The sequence below is a fragment of the Erpetoichthys calabaricus genome, chromosome 2, assembly GCF_900747795.2.
Source record: "Erpetoichthys calabaricus chromosome 2, fErpCal1.3, whole genome shotgun sequence".
Classification (NCBI taxonomy): Eukaryota; Metazoa; Chordata; class Cladistia; order Polypteriformes; family Polypteridae; genus Erpetoichthys; species Erpetoichthys calabaricus.
This window is the reverse complement of record NC_041395.2, coordinates 344009570-344021643: the sequence shown is the minus strand read 5'-3', so window position 1 is coordinate 344021643 and position 12074 is coordinate 344009570. Positions and strand designations below refer to the sequence as shown.

The following is a 12074-nucleotide window of genomic DNA, read 5'->3' as shown; positions in this document are numbered from 1 at the left end:
CTACAGGGTCACGGGGGTCTGCTGGAGCCAATCCCAGCCAACACAGGGCGCAAGGCAGGAAACAAACCCCGGGCAGGGTGCCAGCCCACCGCAGGGCACACACCTACACACCAAGCACACACTAGGGACAATTTAGGATCTCCAATGCACCTAACCTGCATGTCTTTGGACTTGGGAGGAAACCCACGCAGACACGGGGAGAACATGCAAACTCCACACAGGGAGGACCTGGGAAGCGAACCCAGGACTCCTAACCGCAAGGCAGCAGCACTACCCACTGTGCCGCCTCACTACAAACATAGCTCCTCTTAATCATCATCTCCTTAACCCATTAACTGCCAATTTTTTTTCTGGATATTTTTTTTACTTATTTCTATCCAGTCAGTCAGTCAGTGATCATCCAACCCGCTATATCCTAACACGGATCTGCTGGAGCCAATCCCAGCCAACACAGGGCGCAAGGCAGGAACAAACCCTGGGCAGGGCGTGCACACACACATGAAGCACAATGGACTAGTGCCCCGTTCCAGGGTTTATTTTTGCATTGCTCCCTGTGCCAGCCGGGTATAGGCTCCAGTCCCCAGTCCGTCGAAACCTGGTCTGGATTAAGTGGGTCAGAAAATGACATATGACATTTATATAGCACTGTTCTAACTATTCACAGCACTTTATACAGACAGTGGGGTACCACTTGAACCACCACCAGTGTAGAGCTTTCACCTTCATTAATTGGACTCAAATTTTTGTACCAGTAAGCTCACCATACATTAGCCATTACAAGGTAAAGACATAGCCAATCAAGAGACAGGATAATTAGGGGGGTCAGAATGAATGAGGCTGTGGTGGGCAGTTCAGCCAATCAATAATGGCACACCCTACTCATTTTGAAAGATGCCCCAGGGACCTTTTATGATCACAGAAAGTCTGAACAAATGGGTTATGTCTCATCCAATATAACTGCACCTTACCACCCACCCACACCCAAACACAGCGTCTGTCACAGGAATCCCCACACAAACACAGTATAAGCACCTCTTTATGGCCTCACCAACACCTCTCCCAGCAGCAACCCAAGCTTTCTTGGTTGGTTTCCCATCCAAGTACTGGCCAGACCCAAACATGCCTAGCCTCAGGTGGATTACCTATTCTGAAGTACAGGTGGTATGGCTGGCCAAGAAGTCAAAATAGAAAATGGAATAAAGACACTCTGTGTAAGAAGTTTGACAAATGGAGTCACAATTCACTCCATTAAGCCATTAGGTAAGTTTAGGTATCTCAAGCTTTTTACTTTTTCCAAAATTGTCAAAGTAAATAAAGACACTATACAACAAAAAATGTAAAATTCAGATGATATTGCACTGTCAGATAAAGCGGACAAAAGTCAATCGATGAGGACACTTTTAGCTATTCACTAAGTGTGCAATTTGGGGGTTAAAACTGTTCCTGAACCCTGAGGCAAGTGATGCCATTTGACCACTGCAGCCGATTTACTTTCCAGTTTGCAGTTCACCAAATGGCTAAGCTGGTGACTTGAACTAAAAAACTTAAGTTAGCGCTCAGCCAATATAAAGAGTTCTCTAATTTGACGACATCAGCTGCAGCTCTAAAAACAAACAAGAGATGCAATAGAAATGGTCTCCTATACCGAAGTGGAAGGCCTCTCGCCACAGAACATCAGCAGCAGCTGCTGGTGCCAACAAGGCACGTCAGGGGTAGATAAATCCATCCATCCATTTTCCAACCCGCTGAATCCGAACACAGGGTCACGGGGGTCTGCTGGAGCCAACCCCAGCCAACACAGGGCACAAGGCAGGAACCAATCCCGGGCAGGGTGCCAACCCAAATCAGGACACACACACACACACCCCCACACACCAAGCACACACACTAGGGCCAATTTAGAATCGCCAATCCACCTAGCCAGCATGTCTTTGGAAGGAAACCGGAGCGCCCGGTGGAAACCCACGCAGACACAGGGAGAACATGCAAACTCCACACAGGGAGGACCCGGGAAGCGAACCCAGGTCCCTAGGTCTCCCAAATGCGAGGCAGCAGCACTACCCACTGCGCCACCGTGCCGCCGGTAGATAAATCTCTGCATCAAATTTAATGCTATTTGTCACATGCAATCATACACACAGTACATTATGGAGTGATATGGTTAAGTTGCTAAACTCATTAGAAGACGACTATGAAAGACAAACAAAATCAGCTCAGGCGGTCAGGTTATATTGCTGACTCTGTCATTAAGTCACATCATATCATGCAATCAAAACCATGAGGGTGCAATCAGAACAGCTGGCATTGATAAGATGTCTCTACTTATATCTACCTATCTACAGTATCTACTATGGACGTTGTTTCAGATATACAGTGGGTATAGAAAAGAATCCCCCCCCGTTGAAATATTCCCATTTTTTTTGCTTTACAGCCTTAAATCAACACACACACAAAAAATATTTCTTCCCAGTTTTACTTACTCAATGCCACCTATAACATCCAAGTGATAGATATCACAGCTACAGTTCAGAAAAATTATTAAAAAAAAAAAAAAAAAAAAAAAAAAAAAAGACCTGCTGAGATTAATAAAGGCTCACCCCCCAATGTCAACGTCATTTTGTTGACCCCCCTTTTGCTTTAATGACAGCCTTGAGTCTTTTGGGATTCTTCTCTATCAGCTATCCACTCCTAGATTGTGTAATATTTGCCCCCCACTCTTCTTTACAGTTTAACTGTTCAGGTTTGGTCACATTGGATGGTGAACACTGGTGGTCTGCTATCTTCAGATCTTTTCACAGATTTTCAGTGTGATTTAGGTCTGGGCTCCGACTGGCCACACGAGGACATTCACTTTTTTCTCCTTCAGCCACTGTGTGGTCAATTTTGCTGTGTGCTTCGGGTCGTTGTCGTGTTGAAAGATGAAGTTTCTACCCATCTTCAACTTTCTGGCAGAGGGTAGCAGGTTTTCCTCAAGAATTTGACGGTATTTTGCCCTATCCATTTGTCCGTCTACCCTAACGAGAGCCCCAGGGCCCCCACAACAGGATGCTGCCCCCTCCATGCTTTACCGTAGGTATGGTGTGTTGTGGATGTTGAGTTGCATTGGTGTACCATTTGGTATTGAGGCCAAAGAGTTTGACTTTGCTCTCATCTGACCATAAGACCTTTTTCCACTTAGCATCAGAATCTTCAAGGTTCATTCTGGCAAAGCTCAAACGAGCCTTAATGGGGCCTTTCTTGAGAAGTGGCTTTTTCCTTGTGACCATCCTGGACAAGCCACGATGGTGGAGAGCTTGTGAAATTGTTGTCACATGCACACCATTAATGACCACTCTTTGAAGGAGTTACAGGATTTGATGGCAAAGTGGCCATTGGCCACTTGGTAGCCTCTCTTACCAGTTTCCTCCTTGCTCTTCCATCAAGTCTGGAGGATACAGGGAGGGTCCTAGTAGTACCAAACACTTGCCACGTCTTTATGATGGACTTTGCTGAGCTCCTTGGGATTGAGAAAGCCTTTGAGATGTTTCTGTCTCCATCTCCTACCTTCTGTCTGTCCAAAACTCTATCCATGAGATCTTTTGAAAGTGACTTGCCACCCACAGTCAGTTGCACTACCAAGCAAGGGAATGAATGGACCAGGAACAGCTTCACTAATCACACTGATTATAAATGATCACAGGTGGAAGGAAGACAATAACCACAGTGGAAATGGTGGGCACTGACACCTGAGTGAGTTTAGGGGGGGGATCGGGTTGGGATCCTTTATTAATCTCAGTAAGACTTGTTTTTTATTTTGTAAAATTTTTCTGAACTGTAGCTGTGATATCTTTCACTTGGATGCTAGAGATTACATTGAGTACGTAAAGCTGGGAAAAATATTAGTTTGTGTGTTTTCATTTAAGGCTATAAAGCAAAAAAAAAATCGGAATATTTCAAAGGGGGGGGGACTCTTTTCTATACCCACTGTACACGGATGGGACACCGACAGCGATGACAAAGTAGTCTAAATGCAATGTTCTGCAAGACAGTTAAACTACATAACCCATCTAGAACTGTAACAAACTACTTCCAATTTATTTTTTTTTTTAATATTTTAGGGAGATGTCTTGGATTCTTTTCATATTATTATTACTGAAATGAATGGTGGGAAAATGGACCATCTGCAGCTCTACATCAGTAATACAAAGGAGATAATGAGATTTCAGGAGGGTCAGGCCCGTTGCTGTAGCCCTGCAATTCCCTTCAGGTTTAATAAAGTTTCTATGTCAGGATGCTATTCATCAACTATAGCTCTACCTTTAACGCCATTGGACCCTCCAGCCTGGGCCTGCAGTTCAGAGGCCTTGGTCTGAGGGTGTCTGGATTTCCTGACAGATGGGCACCAGTCAGGGAGGATAGGCAACAACAATTATTCACCAACACTGGAGCTCTACAAGGCTGCTATTCACTTGACTATGGAGTAAAGCATAAGGGCATCAGCATCATCGAATTTGCGGACACCACCACTGTGATTGGCTTCATCTGCTACAATGATGAGGCTGTCTAAGGGGGTGATAAAAGGTCCGACTGTACAGTGCCATAATAATAGCCTCTCCCCGATTGTTGACTTCACAAAGAGAAGAGGCAATCATCCTCTGCTCCACATCAACAGCTCTCCCATCCAGACAGTTAGAAGTGTTGGGTTCCTGGGTGGTCAGATCACCAACTGCCTTCCCTGGTCTGTCAACACCACCTGCATCCTCAGAAAGGCTCAGCAAAAGCTGGGAAACAAAACACTAGTGAACTTCTACCACTGCACTGCTGAAAGAATCCAGAACGGATAAATCATGGTGTAGTTCTACAACCTTAAATGCCAGGATCGCAAACTCTGACAGACTGTCCATACCATCTACTCCATCCAGTGTCCAAGAAGAGTTGAACTCCATCACCTCTGGTGACAGCCACCAAAGTTCAACCTCTGTTTTCACTTCTACCTGCTGGTAAGCACTAACAGAGCCTCACTACTCGCTCCACCTGCTTCATGGACAGCTTCTCCTGCCATGCCGTAAGTTCACTGAATGCTCAGCAACCTGTTCTCACTTGTCCTGTACCCACCTTCTTGTTTATATTGTCAATCTGGGGTCACAATATCCAATTCTACCATCGACATTTTTTCCTGTCTACTATTTAATACACTCTATATGTCTGTTCACTTCTATTTTGCACTATGCACATTAGACCATTCTTTTGCTATTTATTTATACACCATTCTACTGTCTTATTGCCTAATATACTACCCTCCCACCAAAAACCCCCCAATCCACCCTTCTGCATACGATCACAGTGTATGAGACAGTGACCGAGTTCACAAACATACACAAAACTAGGAGAAGGTTAACAACCAAGTTATGGCGGAAATTTGCTTTCTTTAAGCTACCATTTACATGCACAAGTAATCTCCTGCAGCAGGGTTTCTTAAACTATGGATGACGAGGTGGTATTCTATGTAAGAGTAATGGGTTACAGACAGATTGTGAATTGGTTTGCGGTGGATCGCCGCAGGTTGACTAAGCAATCAACACTGCTCTGGTGAATATCCTCAATTAGTCCCCCCCCCCATGACAATCATCCTTGATTCTTCAAGGTGATCCCTAGTTTCCCCATTCATGACAACTGGCCACAATTCCACCACGGGAACTCTGCACGAAAATAATCACCCCCATGACAAACAGCCACGACTCTGCAAGGAGGATGTTCTTACGAATATGCAGGCATTCAACAAGGAGAAATAATAATAATAATAATACATTTAAATTATATAGTGCCTTTCCCATGCTCAAGGGAAAGAGTCTCAAAGAACAACAGAGTGTATGTAACACTGGATACAAATACATTCAGCACAGAAGACTTCTTGTTTCAACTGCTCCCGTTAGATGATCCACTGTGGCAACCCCTTCTTCCATATCTTCCTGTCCTCTGCATCTTGCTCTGTTACACCAATCACCTGCATGTCCTCTCTCACCACATCCATAACCTTTTGCTTAGGCCTTCATCTTTCCTGGCAGCTCTATCCTTAGCATCCTTCTCACAATATACCCAGCATCTCTCCTCTGCACATGTCCAAACCAACGCAATCTCCTCTCTGACTTTGTCTCCCAACTGTTCAACTTGAGCTGACCCTCTAATGTCCTCATTTTTTTATCCTATCCATCCTCATCACACCCAATGCAAATCTTAGCATCTGTAACTCTGCCACCGTCTCCAGCCTATATAACATAGCTGGTCTGACTGCCGTCCTGTAGAACTTCCCTGTCACTCTTGCTGATACCCGTCTGTCACAGATCACTCCTGACACTCTTATCCACCCATTCCACCCTTCCTGCACTCTCTTTCTCACTTCTCTTCCACAATCCCCATTACTCTGTACTGTTGATCCCAAGTATTTAAACTCATCCACCTTCACCAACTCTACTCCTTGCATCCTCACCATTCCACTGACCTCCCTCTCATTCACATACATGTTTTCTGTCTTGGTGGTCCTACTGATCTTCATTCCTCTCATATCTCCACCTCTCCAGGGTCTCCTCAACCTGCTACAGATCACAATGTCATCAGCAAACATCACAGTCCACGGGGACCTCTGTCTAATCTCGTCTGTCAACCTGTCCATCACCATTGCAAATATGAAAAGGCTCAGAGCCGATCCCTGATGTAATTCCACCTCCGTCACTCCTACCGCAGTCCTCACCACGGTCACACTTCCCTCGTACATATCCTGTACAACTCTTATGTACTTCTCTGCCACTCCCGACTTCCTCATACAATACCACAGCTCCTCTCGAGGCACCCTGTAATATGCTTTCTCCAGGTCCACAAAGACACAATGCAACTCCTTCTGGCCTTCTCTCTACTTCTCCATCAACACCCTCAGAGCAAACATTGCATCTGTGGTGCTTGGCACGCAACAGAAAAATACACGACATCCAAAGCATTAAATAGAATAAAAGACAATAAACCAGAATAAGATACCAAATTCAGCTGTACAGGAAAAACCTGAACAAATCACATCATTTGTGATATGGCGCACGCACACAAGCACAAATTACCCTGAGCATCTGGACGGAGAGGGAAATTGAAAGAATGGGCAGAATGTCAGGTAAGTTAAACACCTTCCTGAACAGAGGAGTCTTAGGTTGTTTTAAAAAGATAGAATTGAGTCAGCTGATCTCATTAATTTCGGGAGGTCATTTCAAAGTCTGGGCGTTATACAGCTGAAAGCCCTGTCGCCTACAGAGTGCATGTCAGTGTGGGGTACAATAAGATTGCCAGAATCAGAGGACCTTAGTGGGCAAAGAGGAGGTGAGTGATGGAGAAGGTCACTGATGGAAGACCGATGTGAGGCCATTTAAACATTTTATAGGTTATTAACAGAATTTTAGATTCACTCCAGTAAGACACAAGGACCCAGTGAAGGCGAAGGAGGATAGGTGTGACGGGCCTGTGGTTGCTGGTTGGTTTAAGAACTCCTGCAGCAGAGTTTTGAATCAAATGGTTTAGGTTTCTTTATTTAGTCATGTTTACACAGGAAAATATGAAATTTGCCTTCTCAGTTGCATCTAAATGGAGCTGCGATAGATAGATAGATAGATAGATAGATAGATAGATAGATAGATAGATAGATAGATAGATAGATAGATAGATAGATAGATAGAGAGATAGGAAAGGCACTATATAATAGATAGATAGATAGATAGATAGATAGATAGATAGATAGATAGGAAAGGCACTATATAATAGATAGATAGATAGATAGATAGATAGATAGATAGATAGATAGATAGATAGACTTTATTAATCCCAATGAGAAATTCACATAAGAAGCAGCACCTGATAGTACAGAGTTACAATAATTGATGTGGGATATGATAAAATCATGGACAAGTTTCTCAGCATTAGAAAAGGAGATGAATGAGCGAACACGGGATATATGACAGAGGAGAAAGTAAGAAAGTTACCAAATGTGGTTTATGTGGGTGGAATAAGAAAGGGATAAATAAAAAAAAAAAAAAAGACGCCAAGGTTGCTTGCATTAGAAAAAAAGCCTGATGAGATCACCATCAAGAGTGACCAAGAAGGAGTTGCACTTTAATGCCAATTTGCAGGAGTTCAGTTTTGTTGCAATTTCATCTTAAGGGCCACAGTGGCTGCAGGTTTTCATTCTAACCCCTTTCTTAATTAGTGACTGGTTTTTGCTGCTAATTAACTTCTTTAAAAAAAAAAAAACAAGTCAATTAAAATGGAGTTAAGATTTGGTTCCCTGAATTTCTTCACTTCTTTCTTTAAACGGCACCCAAAGAGAAATGAAATGACAAGTGAGTGAGCCACCAGAAGACCAACAAAGTCAGGGCCTCAAACTCCAACCCATTTCACTCCAAGCAGTTGCTTAATTAGGCGCCGATTCTTGTTAATTAAACTCGTTCTTTAACTCCATGGCCTTTTTGCTGCTTTGACTGCGTAACAGCATACATTTCTGACATTGCTGATTTTCTCCTTTCTAAGAGTACTATCAACATGTTTTGTGGACCCGAGTATATAAACGTTCCTGAGACCTTCATCTTTCTTTATTTCCAGGTATTGTATGATGGACACAGTTTGCTGGTCATCCATCCATCCATTTTTCCATCCGAACACAGGGTCACGGGGGTCTGCTGGAGCCAATCCCAGCCAACACAGGGCATAAGGCAGGAACCAATCTCGGGCAGGGTGCTAACACACCCACACACCAATCACACACTAGGGCCAATTTAGAATCGCCAATCCACCTAACCTGCATGTCTTTGGACTGTGGAAGGAAACCCACGCAGACACAGGGAGAACATGCAAACTGCACACAGGGAGGATCTGGGAAATGAACCTGGGGATCCACTGGAGCCAATCCCAGCCAACATAGGGCGCAAGGCAGAAATAAATCCCGGGCAGGGCTCCAGCCCACCGCAGGGCGCGCACACACACACTAGGGACAATTTAGGATTGCCAATGCACCTAACCTGCATGTCTTTGGACTGTGGGAGGAAACCCACGCAGACACGGGGAGGACATGCAAACTGCACACAGGGAAGCGAACCCGGGGGTCCACTGGAGCCAATCCCAGCCAACACAGGGCGCAAGGCAGAAACAAATCCCGGGCAGGGCGCGCACACACACTCTAGGGACAATTTAGGATTGCCAATGCACCTAACCTGCATGTCTTTGGACTGTGGGAGGAAACTGGAGCACCCGGAGGAAACCCACGCAGACACTGGGAGGACATGCAAACTGCACACAGGGAGGATCCGGGAAGCGAACCCGGGGGTCCACTGGAGCCAATCCCAGCCAACATAGGGCGCAAGGCAGAAACAAATCCCGGGCAGGGCTCCAGTCCACTGCAGGGCGCACGCACACACACACTAAAGGACAATTTAGGATTGCCAATGCACCTAACCTGCATGTCTTTGGACTGTGGGAGGAAGCCCACGCCGACACGGGGAGAACATACAAACTCCATGTGCCACCGCTGGTCATGTTTTGGCTCATTTTGTATCTCGTGATTTGTTTGGCTGCTAATTAAGGAAAAAGAGTCTTCAAGAGCAAGTTAATTACAATTCAAATTAAAAGTTAATTAGCAGCAAAAACAGGATACTAATTAGGAAAAGGGTTACAATGAAAACCTGCAGTTGTCATTTTGCTGGACTTCTCATTTGCAAGCCTTCCAATTAAAATTCCACCATAAATTCTTGAAAAGAGCTTGATAAAGAGGAGGCCATTCAATCCATCGGGCTCATTCGGTTCCATTTTCATCGCAGTTCTTGGAAGCACAAAACCACACCATGCGCGACAATCCAACTTTTAATTTGGTACATTTTGATCCCGGTGCGCGTTACGCGGAGCAATCCTGCGCGAGAGGCGCCTGACACCAAGCGGCCCACCGAGGAACTGCAACTGAGAAACTCCAAAGCCGTAGTGAATGTTTATATTGGTGTGTCAGCGACACCTTGTGGCTACACACGGCCACTGTCAAGATGAGAGGGCTCTCTTAAAATAATAATAACTATAATAGATTAAAAAAAAAAAAAAAACTGCACCAACATGGAGACAGAAAAACACAAAAGTCTAGCAAGTCAAAAGAGGCGGATTTGGAAATCTGCGGGGCGAAAGGGAAGCGCGGCTCACAGACGAGGGCTGATCCATCAAGGCTAAGCAAACAGTGGAACAATTTAAATGCCTCGTCTCTTTAAATTACAAAAGAATTGTATTTAGCGCTGCCCGTCACGTTTAAAATGTTGCTCGGCTAAAACGGGGCTTTCACTACTAGTGGGGTCAAATGCGAACCGCGGCGCCATTTTTACAGGTATTTAAAAGTTAAAGGTGTGTTAAAAGCACGCTCGCACACTGTTGCCACTAAGTGTCAGGCCTTTTTTAATGCCCACAAACTCATCTCCATGACACACTCGGCTCCATCCACCATCACCAACCACCCTGCCAAAAAAATAAATAAATACCCGGAAAAAAAAAAAGTATCAAAATACATGAAGAGGGGCGTCCGAGGAGGTCGAGCACGTCCAAATACTCACTTTAACCTTTCTCTCGAGGTTCGGATGCTCCGTCCTACTGGCTCGGAACGGCCATGAAATCTCGCCTGAAAAAAAATCGGGAGGAAACAAAAAAATATCCACAAAATTAACATTAAAATTCAAGATGGCGGCCGGCACAGGGAAGGAGAGGAAGGCCGCATCACCTCCGCGGTGCAAATCAAAAAAAAGTAGATCCCGTGGAGGTGCTCACCCAAGTAGCGTCCGCAAACCGGCCACGCATCACCGCCCCCCCCAAAAAAAAGTGCCGGCGGCGGAACCCGCGGGCTCGACGGACACCTGAGGAAGGAGCGAACCTCCGTGCGAGACACGAGCCGGCGCCCTTTGTGCGCGAAGCCGAGCTCGGAGGAGCACAGGAAGTAGTGCGGCCATAACAGACAAACACGTGCGCGCGCACGGGAACGCGAGCCCTTTAAAGCGCTGCGCCCTGGAGACGCCGACACACACGGGGCGTCGCTAGCGGCCGTAAAGGGGGGGGGAAGAGGGAAGGGATCGACATTTCAGCTTTGTAACCCCCCCCAAATATTGTTACCCCAACAACATTTTAAACAGAGTCCGGGTAGCCTGATAAAGCGAGGCGGCATGCACGAGAACGAGCGTCCAGCGGCTGATTTAAAGAAGCTGCTTCGGTTACTTCGAAAACAATCATAAAAATAAAAAGGCGGAAAGCGAGTCAAGGCAAATCGCTATATGTCGGATTTGTTTTGTCCGTGTTGTGTCGTACTATAGCGGGATTTAAAGGGCGATCGGAGTAACTGGTAATAAAGAAAAACATAATAATGTATATATAGTGCCTTTAGCCCACCCTCACCAAACCCAAATAAAAAAAAAAATTAAAACTTCTAACACATCGACCCCACACATTAGTGGGAAATAATGAAGAAGGAGAAGATTTACAGTATATAGCGCCTTTCCCATGCTTAAAGCACTTCACAGAAATTCAGAAGCCTATATAACACTGGATATAAATAATACCCGTATATGAAACACTTAACTAGAGGATATACATAATATTAAAATAAGAATAAAGGACACACAAATTGGAATGAAATAATTACATTTGCATAGCACAACCACCAATGTGTAGCAGCCATTTTGCACCAGTATGCCCCATTAGCCATCAGGTGGTGAAGAAGCGTGTGTGAGAGTGAGAGAGACAGTTACTGGCAAGGGATAATTAGGAGGCATAGAATGGGTAAGGGCCCGGGATGGGCAATTTAGCCAGGGTTATAATAAACCCTTCTCTTTTCAAGAGATGCCCCGGGATCTTTAATGGCCACAGAGTGTCAGGACCTCAGTGTTATATCTCATCGGAAGGACTGCACCACTGCACTGGGGCTTTGGGGACCCACACACAGACCAGACGTTAAGTGTCCCCTGCTGGGGCTTTGGGGACCCACACTCAGAGCAGAGGTTAAGCGTCCTCTGCTGGGGCTTTGGGGACCCACACACAGACCAGACGTTAAG

At 45.3% G+C, this 12074-nt stretch overlaps 1 protein-coding gene across 1 annotated transcript in view; it reads right to left on the bottom strand.

The window, feature by feature from the left end:
- Nucleotides 1-11039, bottom strand: part of kmt5b (lysine methyltransferase 5B) — an 87434-nt gene extending 76395 nt beyond the window's left edge. Inside the window, exon 1 of the mRNA XM_051923445.1 lies at nt 10590-11039. The gene's annotated coding sequence lies outside the window, so the exon portion shown is untranslated. The remainder of the gene's footprint in view (nt 1-10589) is intronic.
- Between the last annotated feature and the right edge of the window lie 1035 nt (nt 11040-12074).